The 17097-nt window shown below is 41.1% G+C and overlaps 1 long non-coding RNA gene across 1 annotated transcript in view; it reads left to right on the plus strand.

Moving 5' to 3' along the window:
- The window catches only part of LOC116084996, a 31826-nt gene that overhangs the window by 13410 nt on the left and 1319 nt on the right, over positions 1-17097 (plus strand). The window lies entirely within an intron of this gene.

Genomic DNA, 17097 nt, shown 5'->3' on the forward strand with positions numbered 1-17097 from the left:
GACAAAACAAAATTTACACAATATCTTTCCACAAATCCAGCTCTACAAAAGATAATAGAGGGAAAACATCAACATAAGGAGCAAACTACACCCTAGAAGAATCAAGAAGGTAATCTTTCAACAAATCCAAACAAACCTAATTCCACCTCTTACAACAAAAACAACAGGAAGTGACAATTATTTTTTCTTAATATATTAATTTGAAAATTAATATGACCAACATATCGTAATTGATTGAAATCCAATAATATGAGGAATTGGAAATTTGTTGATTGTCATCCAATGATCTCTCTAATTTGGTAATTGTAGAAATAGGTCCAACATTGTACAATCTATATACACTGTCAGCTTGTTTGTTTGTGACAGTGCCTTCCTGTGTACAACATAAGGATCTTAAAATATTGCTTCTCCTATCTCAGCCTCTCTATATGTAGTATTGTTTACTTCATGTTTTTACACTATAGTATGGTTTTCAGAACAGCTTATATATTTCAAAAGTATTTATATACTCAAAAGAAACATAGACGATTAACTAGGGAGGTTGCTTGTAAGAGAACAACAAAATGAGACTGAATTCTTTGCTTGACATCTGTAACTCTTGTATCAAGTTTGAAGAAGAGGACGTTATAAGTTATTCTTTCTCTGCAATGAATGCTTTTCCAAATTATCACAGCTAATGAACCAAATTTTACCCTCACTTAATGTCTGTGCCACCCTCCAAGCAGAACCATTGTTCATTGAAACAGTTGGTGAATGACTTTAAGGATAGACCATCTTAATACCTACACCTTTTCTTAAATGAATATAACCTGTTCTCTGTGGGCTGAGAATAAAGTCACACACTCAAGTCAAATAGTTTTGACCATAGCAGGAAGTCTGTATCCAAAAATCGTGCCTACAATTCATTTCTTGGTACAGCAGAACTGTCAACTCTCAGCATAGCTAAGATGGAGATAAAATCCTTTGGTGATGTGAGGGTCATTGAAATACAGCCTTATTACAGTGAAACCCATTGTCTGAAAATTGTTCTTATTATGGGCTTGTACCACAGTAAGAGCCAAGAATTTAAACTCTACTAAATACAAAACAAACAAAAAGACGTTATACACTTATGTTCATTTAAGAAAATACTAGTAGTGATATATTATTTTTAAGTATACAGCTAATATGATTGGAATTATATAAAATTTATATTGAGAGAAATGTGTTTTCACTATTGCTGTAGATGAGCATCTACATAAGATTGTTAAATCCATTGTTGTTTTATATAAAAAAATGAATAAAAATAAATAAAAAATAAAAAAAGAAGTAGGTATGGAAAAAATGCACATGAAGAAAATTATGTATGCCCAGAGTGCTGTCCTCTGGGCAATACACAGCCACTGTACACATGAACTCCAGTGGATATTGTTGCATACCTGTGTAAGATATGTGCACTCTCAAGCCAGCATAACCCTAGCCCTAATCCTGACCCTAACCCTAACCCTAACCCACACTAACCCTAACCCTAACCCTAACCCTAACTGTAACCCTAACCCTAACCCTAACCCTAACCCTAATCCTGACCCTAACCCTAACCCTAACCCACACTAACCCTAACTAACCCTAACCCTAACTGTAACCCTAACAGTAACCCTAACCCTAACCCTAACCCTAACCCTAACCCTAACCCTAACCCTAACCCTAACCCTAACCCTGATCCCAGCAAGGACCTGGGAAAGGATCCCCAGGTCTCACCCTATCATGGACTGGATTAGCAGTTGATGGTTACTGAGAGAAGGAGAGTGACCTTTATTTAGGAATATGGCCACTGGTAGGTTCCCCATGCCCTACTCCATGGCCCCATGCTCATACTCATATGGGAAGCACCAATTAGACTCAGTGGATAAATAAATAAATAAATAAATAAATAAATAAAAAAAATTTTAAATTCCTTTATGGTTGAAGTAGCCATAGCTACCAGCCAGATTCTGACTCTCCAAATTTTGGCCTAACTCCTTGCCTGATAGTCCTTTCCCTACGCACAGTAGAATTGTGCTGCTGCATGTAAACTTTGACCGAACTCTACATGGTACTTTCCACCAGAATGAATTATTTATGTGGATATTTGCATAGGTAATACACTTTGTTTCTTTTTTGTGGTTCTGAAAAACACTGTCACCATCTATTTTGGAACATTTGCTACTAGTTTTATATAACTAGATGTCTTTAGTAATGGTGCTTGGGTATTGTTTTATATCCGATAGTATTTATTCTCAGGTTTTGTGCATTCTTTACAAAGATTCCACGGAGAGTAAAGTAATTACCATTCCGTTTTTGGAATGAAAGGTCTAGCTGTAGTCCCTGAGGTGACGTAATTCCATGATCCCACTGAGCTGTGTTTTAGACCAGGATGCTCTCAGCTACTCAGCAGCTCACCAGCAAGTATTTAATATGCCCGCCTCATGGATTCTGTCCTTGAAGAATATGCAGTTTACTAGGACAAAGAGGTCATTCATGATAGAGATAATTAGCAACCTGTGGGAGCAAGATTCCTAGAAGAAAATTAAATCATGTGGACTCAAATCTTGTTAGTAGATGACATTCAAACTCTAACATTCAAGCAAAGATATTTTCTTGAGAACCGGCAGTAAATGTCACTTGCTGAAAGTTCATATTCAGAGCACAGGACGGTAAGAACTATGAAATGCTGACAGGAAATTCATAGTTTGAAAAAATCTTTAAATTTGTTTACATATTTTTTTTCTTGGTGTCACCAAGAAAATTTGATACTAAGAATGTGAAACAATGAACAGAAAGTTAGAACAGATGTGTAAGAGTTTGGGGTCTGTTTTCCATGCTTCGATTTGTTAGTTGGGCCACTTATGAGTTTGTTTTTTTCTAGTCAAACTCATATTGAAAATTAGCCTTCAGGCTGGAGAGGTGACTCAGCGGTTAAGAGCACCGACTGCTCTTCTGAAGGTCGTGAGTTCAGATCCCAGCAACCACATGGTGGCTTACAACCATCTATAATGATATCTGATGCCCTCTTCTGGGGTGTTTGAAGACAGCTACAGTGTACTTACATATAATAAATAAATCTTTAAAAAAAAAAGAAAGAAAGAAAATTAGCCTTCAGTAATTGTTGATGAGGACTTTAAAGAATTCGATCCATTGTGATGAGCTGATGGAGCAATACAAATACAGTATGACCCTTGTCTGTGATCTTACTGGTCCCTGGGCTTCCCAACAGAAACAAGTGAATACATGGATCACACTGAAGACCCAGGCATCTGAATCACACGATTCTATTAACAAACCATCTCGTCCTCAGAAGAGGCATTGACTAAGTCCTGAGAGGTTCTGGTGGAAGATTATTCTGTAAACAAGCCAAATTGCAAATCCTTAAACTTTTTGGTTGTCATTTCTAAAACAAGAAACAAATTTTGCTTTAAAATATTTGCTATTGATTATTAAGTTGATTTTCTTTTCAAGGGATTATTTCCAAGGCTTGACTCTGCAGTTGATAGTGCAACTGCTTTCAGATAAAAGGCAGAACCGAAGCAAGGAGCACATGGCTCACACTGAAGGTGCAACAGAAGTGTATAGAACCCCAGCTTATGAAAAGCGGTTTTGACCTAAAACATACAGGCTAGCTGTCTCGTTCCCCAGATTCTTGCTGGATCTTCCACTTATTTGACTGGTCCCGGAGTGGCAGGACCCAGCTGGGTAGGTATCTTCTCAGTGATTTACTGTGGCCAATGTACATATGTTGTCAGTGACAGAAGCCTGCTGTATCCCTGCTTGTGCTGTGTTGTTTTGTGGCAGCTGGCTCCCGCTGATGTCACATAGATTCCTTGTTACACACAGACACTGAAGTTTCCCTGGATGTGATCATTTTGACCTTCGTCATTAGGTAAGTACAGTTCTTATGCACGTAGGACCCAGATTCCCTGTACCAAACTATCCATTGTTTAAGGAGAGCTGGCACAAATGGATGGGAATTTAGAAATATTGTTGGAAGGACTAGTGTAGAGATTTGTAGAATTATATGTTTTGTTTCCAGAAAGGGTTTGGGGAGTAGGAGATCTGGCTCCGTGGTAGGGCAGGAGCAAGGCCCAGGGTTCAATCCTCAGAGCTGCAAAAGGCAGAACAGAGCACCACAGTACTGTGATCAAGACCAGGGCAGGTTTCAGCAGCTTGGCTTTAACTCATCTCCTTTACCTTCCGTGTGGTTTTGCCTGCATTCCAGTGTTCCATGTGCAAGTGCAAGTTTGTACTACATTCTGTATCTTTCTATATCAGTAATTAGGATGGAATTTGAGCTGTGCATATTTAGTCTCTCTCTCTATTGTCTTTGCTAAAACAAGGAGAAGAAAGCTCCCTGCTTATGATCTGTATGAATGTTTGCTGCTTGGTAAGTGCTCATGAAATGCTAGACTATACATTCACCCAGGGACACGACTGTGGTTTCTGTTTGTTTCCATTTAGGTTAAATAACTAAGAAATGTTGCCAAATAACAGAGGCTCAGCTGTGAACACAAGAGCACGCACTGGAACGAACGGGCTTCTGAAATGCAAGCCAGCTGGCTGCTTTAGAAAAATCTTAGGAAAAAAATAGCCTTCCTCATCTAGTTCACAAATGGAAAGTTGAATCTCCATGCTTAACTGGCTTCCTTTTATCCTGTTTTTGTTTGTTTGTTTGTTTGTTTGAGGTCTGCTTTGCTCACGACACTGAGAGTTCATGGGTAAAACCAAGGGTGACCTTTTCTAAAGCACTGTTGCGACTACTATCTCCAAGGAAGAACCTACTGATGAATCCATGTAGGAAACACTCTGTGTGCAAGCTTGTCCCAGGCCAGGCCATGTGATTGGAAGCAATGAGAAACTTTCTGCTCATTTTCTGAGTGTTTTTGTGTGTGTGTGTGTGTATGTGTGTGTGTGTGCACACGCGTGCATGCCTGTGTGTTCTCACAGGGCTGAAAGCCTAAAAACATCTTTTCCCAGATTCCTTTTTATTCAGTGTTCTGGGAATACTTTATGTTCTGCCCACCAAATGCACACATGGAAGATTCCAAAGACACAACAGAGACTCCGTGTATACAAATATTTTAAAAAGTAAGAAAATAATACTTTCTCAAATGTATTGATTTTATGTTTGGAATTGTAAACGGCCTCTCCTGCTGCCCCAGTAAACCAAGAAACACCTGCTCACTTAGCATTTGCTAAGCACGAACTGAATCATTTATTAAACAAACAAGATGAGTGAATTATCTTTATTACTCCCTATGGCCAAATGTGCTATCATTAGGGAGACAAAATAGCATTTTGAAACTGATGCCATATTGTCATCTTTGAGTGGCACGCATTTAGTAGCAACCATTGGGTGTCTTATTATGAATTTCTTTATAGAGAATAATCCAAAAGCTATTCCTGTGGCTTCAGGATAAAATCCCAGTGAGAGTCAACACTGAGCATACAGATGGAAACTTGGTGGGTATGAGGGAGATGGTCCAATGGCTTTACATGAATGAGGGCTAGACTGTGAAAAGGTGAATGTATTACTGAACAAAACAATGCTTCCGCATGTAAACTGTATGTGCATTCAGTGAGGAGAAACATTCAATAAGGTGAGCTATGAAAAGATCTTCCCTTCGATAAGCACATACATTTTAACAGAATAGCAGTTCCTGAAATGATGGTCTTGGAATTATGGTCTCTAGTCTCTGGGGTCAGAAAGTCTGACATAACTTCTCAGTCAATTGCCTTGGGAAAGTATTGAACTCCACTACGTCCTTTCTTTTGCTAAGACGTAGGATGCTACTGATTGGTTAGTCTCCTTCTTAGTCTAAAGATGATTTCAGAGCGTATTTCATGTGATGGAAAACCCCTGCTCTTTGACCACATACAAAGTGAAGAGTTTCCCATGGTAACTTTGAAGGTATCTTCCACATTACACTTTCATAGTATAATTTCTGGGAGCCTTTTGTTCACACTTCACCTCACAGGGTCACATATGATGGAATCTTAAAGATGAACCTCTTTACATAAGGTTTAAATCACACCTCACCTATCTATAATATATTGGTGTTCGGACCATAGTGATTCTTAGGTGTATATGTGCCCGGATAAATCAGGAAGTAAGCATTTGCCCTCTGTTCTTGTTACTGACATGGTAAGTTTGACAAATGGAATTATCTTTCAGTAGCAAGAGTTTAGTAACTTGATGTTTAATGGCAATCTACATACTCCGTGAATTCTAAAGTTTGATGATTCACAGAGGTGACTGTTAAAACAACAACGTACTTTTCAACAAATGAAACTCATGGTTCACAAGAAGGCAACTGTAGTATTATTGAATGAGGTAGGTTTCATTCCTGACTGGGCTTCCTGTTGTTGCCTTGTCTTCTGTCTTTGTCTTGGGGCAGGGTCCTTGTTGCCCCAGGTGACCTTGAACTTGTGATTTTTCAGCTTCAGCCTCCTGAATAGTCTGACAAGTATGTCTATCTCCATGCTGGGCTAGACTTCCTTTTCATGGCAAAAGGTGTCTGTTTTACTTTCTGGGAAAATTTTCCAAAAAGTGTATTACAAGAAATACTTTAAAAAGCAGTTTAGAAGATTCATAATTCATGTTAGCCAAAGACAGAAAGCAGCAGGAGTAGCCATCTACTGATGAACACACGGAGCCAATGTGCAAGTTGACAGACTATAATATAACAATCTTTACAGAGAAGAGATTCTTCTATGCATAAAACCTATAGACATTGAAATGCCAGTCACAAAAAGGCACATGTTGTATTATTAGATGTGTGGGGAGCACCCAGAAGAGTCAAGTTCATACAGATGTGCAGTAGAATGGCAGTTTCAAGGGGGCGAGAAACAGGAAGTGAGAAGTTATTGTCTAGTGGGCACAGAGTTTCTGTCTGAGAGGATGGATATGTTCTGTAGAGGGACAGGGCACTGGATGCACAGCGAAATGAATTGATTTAAAGCCACAGAATATATGTTTAAAACTGGTTAAAATGGCAAATTACATGTTGTATATATTTTGCCACAATTTAAAAGTTTCAACCTGCTTCAGTTGGATCTCCCTGTTCGACCCTCTCCATACTTGAAGAGGAGGTAAGTTCAGCTTTCCCAGGTTCCGTCTCTACTCCTTTAACGCTAAGTGTGTCTGGAAGCTTTTTGCCTGTGTTAACCTGTGCATCTTTCTTGGCAGGCCATTCACTTTAGGATATGTCATTGTGTTTTTGAATTCAGAAACAACAGAGTTAGACTTTGGGTTTCTTTTATCGTTTCTAACGTTAAGTGTAATTAAGCAAAGCAGTATTCCATCTTCAAAAACTGCCTTTTGGGAACTTGTATACACGAGCACTTACATTAAAGATGTGAACATAGTCTGGCCTTTTGTTTTTTGGATATAATTAGCAATGCCCATTTAGACAGTAAGCTAAAGACACTGAAATCTTTTCTTCCATGTAAGCTAATCTCATTATACATCCTCCTATTCTGTTAGTATTTAATTTCATCTCATTCTCCTTTCTATAGTATCTTTAGGCCTCATTCTTTCCTATTTGTTTTTTGTTATAATAATTTTTTCAAGAACACCTTTGTGTCTCAAAGTTTCCCAGCATGAGAATACATTTAACACTGTTTGTGAAATGTACAATAATAATCTTTCAGGCATTTTATAATTCAGATCATGTGAAATTTATCTCAGTAGTTATACCACTATGATGATGCTGAAAAAGATAGGTGAGTAGGCAGGGCTGAAAGAATCTAGGCGCATTTCTTACAGAGGCTGAAGTGCCTTCTGTTTTTCCCGTAGTTTGATCCTTGTAACTTGTGTGTAGTTCTGTAGTAACTGCTCGAGAAAGCCAACCACCATGGGGCTGTGGAGCAGGAACAACTGAAGTCCTTAAATGTAAAACCTCAAAGCTTTTGTCTTCACAACCTATTGCTGACTCTGTTAGACCTGACCTGACCTTGTAAGTGGCTGTCTTAGCCAGGGACTATATTCCTGCACAAACATCATGACCAAGAAGCAAGTTAGGGAGGAAAGGGTTTATTTAACTTATACTTCCACATTGCTGTTCATCACCAAAGGAAATCAGGACTGGAACTCAAGCAGGTCAGGAAGCAGGAGCTGATGCAGAGGCCATGGAGGGATGTTCCTTACTGACTTGCTTCCCTTGGCTTGCTCAGCTTGCTTTCTGGAAGAAGCCAAGACTACCAGCCCAGGGATGTCACCACCCACAATGGGCTCTCCCACCACCGATCAATCACTAACTGAGAAAATGCCTTACAGCTGGATCTCATGGAGACATTTCCTCAAGCAAAGCTCCTTTCTCTGTGATAAGTCTAGTCTGTGTCAAGTTGACACACAAAACCAGCCAATACAATTGATCCCTTGTTAACCTGACACACAAACACATCACTATTAAGCCTCAACCCTTACTTTCTTATTCATCCCCAAGATCTAAATAACTTTCAAAGTCCCACAGTCTTTAAAATTCTTACATATTAACATTTCAATCCCTTTAAAATATCCAATCTCTTTTACAATTCAAAGTCTTTTTACAATTCAAAGTCTCCTAACTGTGGGCTCCACTAAAATACTTTCCTCCTTCAAGAGAGAAAAATATCATGGCACAGTCACAATCAAAACCAAAATCAAACTATAACCATCCAATGTCAGTCCATTGTCATCAAGGTGGGAGCATGGCAACATTCAGGCAGGGATGGCGCAGGATGAACTGAGAGTTCTACATCTTCATCTGAAGGCTGCTAGCAGAATACTGACTTCCAGGCAGCTAGGGTGAGGGTCTTAAAGCTCATGCCCACAGTGGCACACCTTGTAAGGCCACACCTCCTAATAGTGCCTCTTCCTGGGCCAAGCATATACAAACCATCGCAGTGGCTATTTGTAACTTTCACTAGAAACACCAAGGTGGGGCTTCAGGGGTCAGTCCAAACTCTCTCAGGGATATTCTATATTTATTTCCCATGAAATCCCCCAAAGACAGAATACTTCCAATTTCCTACCTGCCTCTGGCTCCAAGGGCTCTAGGGCGATGCTACTGTCAGTCTTCATGTTACCACAACTAAGTGATGCTGGTGTGTCATTACATATTTGTTATTGAGGGATGACTCGTCTACTGCTCTTCTGTAGGAACCGATTATTATTTCCAGAACCCACTTCAAGTGGCTCACAAAAGCCTGTAACTCTGGTTCTAGGGGATCCAACATTTTCTTCTGGACTCCTGCACTCACATACACAACACCTTGGCATACAAAGGCATATGTACAAAAAATTAAAAGTGATAAATATTAAATATTAAAATTTCTTTGTTATTTGCAGATTATCAACCAACACATACTTTTGACTGTCTAGTTAGTTCTATAAATATAAACAATACAAAAGAAAGAACAAAGTATAGGAAAAATATAAGGAAGTAGTTAGGTTAGAATACCAAATCATGGTAATTCTTGAAAGGGGACCCTCAGAGTTTCTTCTTTACTTTTGTAAGTAAAGAAGATGCCATTCCATGTAGGGGCTCTGCAAATGCAAATGCAGATGAGGACTGTGGTGGTTTGGATGGGACTTCCCCCATAGGTTCATAGATTTGAATGCTTAGTCCTCAGGTGATGAGCTCATTAGGAGTTGTGTCTTTGTTGGAGGAGGTCCGTCACAGGGAGTGGCTTTGAGATTTCAGAAGCCCACCACCAGGCCCAGTGTCTCTCCCTCTGCCTGTGGCCCGTGGATCAGAATGTAGCTCTCAGTTGCTTCTCCAGCACCGCGCCTGCCTGCCTGCCTGACACCATGCTCCGTGACATGATGACAACTGACTAACCCTCTGAAACTGTAGCAAGCTCCCATTTAAAAGCTTTCTTTTCTGAAAGTTGCCTTGTTTGCAATGTCCCTTTACAGTAATGGAACAGTGACTTCAGACAAGACCCATGTTCTTGGTGCCTGGTAAGGATAAGGGACTACATTCTCATGTGGGCAGAAACGAGGCGTGTTGAGTAGGACTTGGAAAAGTTAAATTCTATTCTATTGGTTATGACCAAAATTAAATGTTAGAATGTCATCTTAGGCTATTATCATATTCATATAGGGAATTGCAATAGGAGCAAGCTGGTGAGGAGATTAAATTACTTCAGGTAAGAGGCAATCAGAGTAGAGGTCCTAAGAAAGGAAGTAGAGATGACCAGGAGAAGAAAGAGTAGGAGAAAAGGTTGGCGGGAAGTAGTGGCACATCATGGACAACAGTTAAGGAAGAAATGTCCTGTTTTCTAGGAAATTGACCAGCATGGAAAAGGTTTGGACTGCCCTGAGGAAAAGTAGGAGCCTGATTTTGTGCACATAATGCTTGTGATGTACTTAAGACATGCATACAAACATGGCACATGAACACTCAAATAGATCTCGCTCGTACTGGGATACAAATTTAGAGGATATTGACTTGGGAGCTGACATGCAAATAGATGTAAAAAATAGACGTGGATGAGAATATTGAAGGAAGAGAAGTTTAAAAAGCCATGTGTTAAGGAACTACAACACTTAAAAATCAAATGTAAGAGGCATTGCAGAGACAAAAGGAGTGGCCACACCAGTGGGGAGGAGATTGTCAGGTGTGGTGTCTCAACGACCAAGAAAAAGGAAATCAAATAATGAACACTAAAGAATGTGGGATGCTGCAGAGACAGAGGACTCTGGATGTGCTTCTGGTTTCGGACAATAGGAAACTCATGGCAGCTTTGGAGCGAGCAGTGTCTGTAATTGGATTATGGCGGGCCAAGCACTAACGGAGGGGAGCTCAATTTGGAAGCTTTGTTCTGGACGAGGATCAGAGAAGCCAGGAGGCTAATAGGGAAAGGTGCAGCAACAGGGGATTATTTCAGACATGTGTAGATGCTGAAGGGATGGTGTGTGCAGGCGGCCATGCTGAAGAGGCCTGCAGAGGAGGGCTCCAAACAGCCGAGGCTAATGCTTGTTCTGTAGCAGCATGCTACAGACGTTGTGTATTTTAATCCATTTTAATCCTCACACCACCACTGGGAGATAAGTATCACAGATCTAACACCTTGTTCCATCTCACATGGCTTAGGAAGCCCAGTAAGAATGGCCTCCGGCTTAATGGGTCTATCAGGGATACGGAAATACAAAAGAAGAACACAGATGTTTCTCTACTGCGTCTCTCCGCTGCTGAGCAGGTTCCTAGCGGGAGCTCATAGAAAGTCTTTCTTTCGTACCCTCTGTCCACCTCATTCTTACCTCTCCCCAGCTTTCCCCTCAGATCTGGCTTTATGACACAAGTCCTCTGTTATCTCATCACACGGGATCCCCTCATTCTTGGGAAGCACCCCAAGACCAACAAAATCAAATACTGACATGCCTCGAAGCGCACGTGGAGTTTCTCATTCTCCGACTGTGCTGGTTACTCACTGAATGCTAGACAAGGCAGTGTGCAGTGAGGGAGAAGCAGACCGAGTCTAAAAACTCATCTAATGTCTGTCTGCTATGTATGTGTATTGGTGTGTGTGTGCATGTGTGAGTGTGTGTGCATGTGTGTGTGTATGTGCATGTGTGTGCATGTGTGAGTGTATGCATATGTGAGTGTGAGTGTGTATGTGCATGTGTGTGCATGTGTGAGTGTGTGTGCATGTGTGAGTGTGAGTGTGTGTGCATGTGTGTGTGCATGTGTGTGAGTGTGTGTGTATGAGTGTGTGTGAGTGTGTGTGTGTGCATGTGTGTGAGTGTGTGTGTGTGTGCATGTATGAGTGTGAGTGGGTGCGTGTATGTATGTGCATGTGTGTGTGTGTGCATGTGTGTGTGTGTGCGTATGATTGATAATTGAAACCATGAAGGTTTTTTTTCTTTTTTTAATTAGATATTTTCTTTATTTACATGTCATATGATTTCTCCTTTCCCAGTTTCCCCTCCAAAAAAAAGACCCCCCAAAACAACAAGAACAAACCCCTGTTGCCTCCCCCATCTGCCTGCTTGCCACCCCACCCTCTCCCACTTACTGGCCCTGGCATTCCCCTACACTGGGGCACAGAACCTAACCGTGAAGGTTTTTAAGAGAATTATTTCAGATGATAAGGAATTACTCCTAAATATTTAGTATTTTTTTAAACAAATGTGAATATTTCTGTGAGCGAAAAGAAATCAGGGACCCGTGATAGAGAATTATTGAGGGCTTGCATTAGAGTGAGAGGTCAGAAAGATCCTACTGTTATGCCAAGAGAACCCCTTCTCTGAGGATGACTGTAGGAGCAAAGAGAGTCTGCTGGCGCAGAGCGCTGAGGTAAGCCAAGCGGAGAAGGAGGTGGCGGCTTTGTCCACCCGTCTCCTCTTTATTATAGATAAAGAAACAAAGGTCAGAGTCACCGAGCCAGCTAGCTCAGTGTCCTAGGGCTCCACAGGTTTCCGGTCTCAATGCAGTTACCTTAAGCAAAACTCCAGCTATGGGCCTCTGGGTGCCTCTACAGGACCTAGCTGTCCGAGTGTTAGCTTCCGCCTCTTGGGCCAGATGAGAGAGTCAATAAAGGATCTCCCAAACTTTTGGCAAGAGCAGACAACGTCGAACCGAAGCTTTTACTGCCACACCGTCTCGCAACTGTGAAACGTCGTTTTCTTAGACAATTAGGTCTGAAAAGATTGCCAGAAGGAAAGACCGAAAGGTCTTTCCTTTCTCTTCTAGGAAGGAATGTGTTTAAATTTTCCCAGAAAAATGGGTGTTCCCTTCAGAGAAACTGATTGCTCAATCTTCCTCAGTGGCAGCAGATTCCAGAGAATCGGGGAAAAAAATGAGGGCAAGGATTATTTTCTTTCATATCGGGACAAAAGTACTGCTTAGAAATCCAAGGTTTGGTGTGATGGATGGTCTGAGCTGAGCTGTGACGGATAAGAATGCCTGTGACCGGTAGGCTGAGGCCTGGAGTACACCTTGAAGCCTGGCTGTGGGGTACGGCCAGGAGAATGAGCAGGTTCTTCCTCAGCCAGTCAGTCTGCCTTTTGTATCTAGTGTAGTGAGCTGTGTTTCAAACTTCCCATGTAAAAATCAGGAAATCGTGTAGCTCTCTCTAAAAAAGGCCAGGGGCGGCAGACGTGACACAATGAGGAAACAGCTAGAAGGTAGGTTGGGCATGGGACAGTAAAGATAACAGGGAGGATACCGAGGAGGCCAGGAAGGATGGAGCCAAGATGGCGGTTACCATTTCCTTCCCATTCCTAGTTAGATTCTTAGGGTTAGGGTTAGGGTTAGGGTTAGGGTTAGGGTTAGGGTTAGGGTTAGGGTTAGGGTTAGGGTTAGGGTTAAGGTAAGGTTTCATGAAGATCTTTTAGGGGAGTCTTTTTTTTAATTCTTTTTTTAAAAAATGATTTATTTTTTCATTTTATGTATTTAAGTACACCATTGCTCTCTTCAGACACACCAAAAGAATATATCAGACCCCATTGAAGATGATTGTGAGCCACCATGTGGTTGTTGGGAATTGAACTCAAGACCTCTGGAAGAGCAATCAGTGCTCTTGACCACTGAGCCACTTTTCTGCCCCTTTTAGGCTAGTCTTGAAGGATTTCCCCAATCTCTGCTTCTCACCTCCTCACATTCCTTCTCCACCTCTTTGCTCCTTCCCCCATCCAGTCCTTCAGTAAACCATCATACTAAATGTTGTCTTATGGCTCTCTATCTACTCCCATCTACTCTCGTCCTAGAGGAAGACCCTCCTCATTGGTTTCCTACATATAACTTGTATTCACTGATTTTTTTTATTTGACTATTCCCAGTGTTTGGCATGTTGATACTTCCTGGTAGGGAGAAAGCTGCAGATAGCTCAACTCCCTCTAGTGGTTTTTAGAATAATGCCGGTTTCCTCAGATAGGCAGAAGTCAAAACTTGCTGTGTGTAATGTCTCCTTCGGGGGCAACATGGGTTAGGTATATTCTTTTCTAGAAGAAAACAAAACGTCTAAGGAACTTTTGGCAAATTTGAGGATGTTAAACAGAACTTCAAATTTTCAAAGTTTAAAGTTTGCATAGAAGAATCCAAGCTAAAGGCTACTGTTCATATTACAGCTTTGGCTTGGCTAGCTAAGTCTCCTGGGTAACTTACCTCCAAGTAGCAATTTAGATTTCTAGAAGTTTCTCTGGATCCTAGGCTTGAGAAAGCACAAATGGAAAAACTAGAGAGGAGGAGCTATGGTCGGGAGGGTGCTGGTGCACAGCCAGCATGCAGTCTCCATCTCTTCTCTCTGTTCCCCCTTGACCAGCATCCTGTCATCCTCCATCTTCCCTCTGTTCCCCCTTGACCAGCATCCTGTCATCCTTGGGCTCTGTCCCACTGGGAAGTGGCAGGGACACATTCTTTAGCAATGTGCTCAAGCAGAAGGGACAATAGTTTGGTGAAGAGTTAACTGGTCACAAATGTCATGAGTCAGCCTCTCCTTTTACTCTGATTCTTTTGTTTTCTTGAGGCAGGATCCCCCTACGTAGTCCTGGCTGTCGCAGAACTTGATATGTAGAACTCACAGAGATCTCCCTGCCTCTGCCTTCTGCGTGCTGAAATTAAAGTCATGCACCGCCACACCTGGATTATTCTGAATTGTTTTACTAATCACATTTCCTTTTTATTTATGTATTTTGTTATTTATTTGTGTGTGTGTGTGTGTGTGTGTGTGTGTGTGTGTGTGTGGTTTGGTAGCTGGTGACTTTACCTGCCAAGTCTTTTGGACAGCTACCTCCTATTTACTTTATTAATAAATGATCCTACAATGTTATGAAAAATCATGGCTGCTTTGAAGAGCAGGTATAGTGTCTTCAAAAGTCCACGCAGTCTAGAGGTCAGTGTGCTTTGTACAAGGGTTTGTAAAGATGGAGTCAAATAGCAGGGGAACAGAGCTGCCAGATGTCCATCAGCAGAAGTCCAAATACCACAAATGTCGCACATACATACACACAGTGGAATTCTACTCAGTCATAAAGAAAAATAAAATTTGCAGGAAAATGGATGGAACTAGAAAATATTACAAATGAGACAACGTAGGACAAATGCTGTATGTTCTTTCTCATATGTGGATTCTAGCTTCTAAATTTCCTTTGCATGTATTAATGTAGGAGTGAGTGTAGGTAGAGGTCAAGAAACTGGAAAGAGGCAGTGAGAATCGAAAGACATGCTCTGAGGGAAGGAGTGAAGGATAGGGTAAATGTGACGTGTCAGTGGGGTGGAAATACGGAAAGAAAAAGATGATGGAGAAGCAGAGAGACGATGAGGGCTGGAAAGAACTACAGGAATTACGTAAGGGATGCCATAATGAAACCTGATGTTCTGTATGCTAAACAAAGAGCAAAGCTTTCAGAAAGTATACTGACATTTAAAAATACATAATGGATAACTAAAATTATAGATCTGCATTTTTCCCTCCATAGAAAAGCAATCATCAGTATATTGCACTAAAGACGGCTCTATTACACTGGACCCTTTGGGAGAGATGTTGGGTCTCTTCACACTTCTTTTTCTGATTGTATTTTCAAAAGAGGAAACACTAGCTTTTCATGTTGTCTACTTAAGAATATAATAATGAGGAGAAACGAAGCAAAATGGAAAGGAGTAGAGAAAGAGTGAAGGAGGGAAGGAGGTAGGTTTTCCTCCCAACTATGAAAAATAAATAAAGAGAACTTTATTTCAGTTTTGATTTTGACATCAAATTTATTTTTGACTTACATATGAACACTCTCTGGGTTTCTCCTCTGGACAGGCATCTGAGACTGAGGTACCTTGGAAGTGAAGAGAAACTGGAAAAGTGTGTGAAGTGAGCCCCTTCCTTCCTTGGCATCTTAATCTTATCCATGCAGCTACCCTTTGGTGATTACAGATGAGTGATGTGATCCTGAGACGTTCTAGAATTTGTGAGACACAGCTACCCTTTGGGAGTGTGCAAGAATTGTCGAACAGACTAAAAGGTGCAATTAGGAGTGGCGAAGCACACTTCTCTCTCCTGGCAAGACCAGGCAAGAGTCAGAGGGAATGCTCTGTAATCTATTCAGCTGCACATTTTACCCCGGCTTGGGACTATCTAAGACTTGCAGGCACTTCAGGATCTATGCTTTCACTCTTGCATATGAGCTTGCCCTGAAAGCTACAGATGGCATAGTCTGTGCTCTCTGGTGCAATAGAAGTAGGCATATAAAACTCCCTTGGTACTCAGAGCATGCGGTCCACAAAGGTTTCTTCACGAATCATAGGACTTGTCTCTTACTGTAAGTAGAAGGATCACAATGAGCCCACAGGACCGGAGACTCTCAGCCTTCTGTCCCTATGCACATCATTGTCATGGAAAGACTAGGAACAGTCGGTCCAAGGTCACATAGATTCTCAGAGAGGAGGTTAGAATAAAGTGTGGTCCAAAGCCTCTTGACAGACATCTTAACATTTGATGATATGATTTTTTCTCTTTGTACTCGTGTGAGAAGTAGTTTACTAACAAAAAATATAGTATGCAAAAGTATGTTAGTTGCAGCTGTGTTTTAGACAGATGGAGCAATTGTCACAGAGCTAAGTGGCCATTCTTTTTTACTGGCAACAAGTTGGGACAAGTCATTTTACTTTGAAGAACTAGGACTTGGATATTTCTCAAAGCATCCAAAAGACTTCTCCTTCAAGAATCCAGGACGACCTCTGTGGAAGGATGGGCACTGACCATTAGAGCTCTGCACTGGGATGTCTGACTTCTGTTCTCATTCTTCCGATGCATGCCTGGAAGTCCCCAAGGAGTCTTCATTTGCTTTTGACATTTGCAAACACGATGGCCACATTCCCATAAAGAGTTCAGCAGTTGCAGACATCCAAAATACTTCCTGATGTTTACACAATACAGGGATTTTCCTATCTTAACATGGCAAAGAGCCACATTTGAGCACAGAACTGACAGAAAATATTGCATGACTGGCACATTAACATTTTCTATTAGCTGTGGATCGGATGCTTTCCCTAGTAATTTAGAATCCCCACCCCTACCTCACCCAGTTCACTGTAAGGAAAGGTTTGTTTTCAGAGCCTTGAAGAGCAGTGCTTCAATGCATGTCACCATTTCATCTCCATTTTCACAAGC

The sequence above is a fragment of the Mastomys coucha genome, unplaced genomic scaffold, assembly GCF_008632895.1.
Source record: "Mastomys coucha isolate ucsf_1 unplaced genomic scaffold, UCSF_Mcou_1 pScaffold9, whole genome shotgun sequence".
NCBI lineage: Eukaryota > Metazoa > Chordata > Mammalia > Rodentia > Muridae > Mastomys > Mastomys coucha.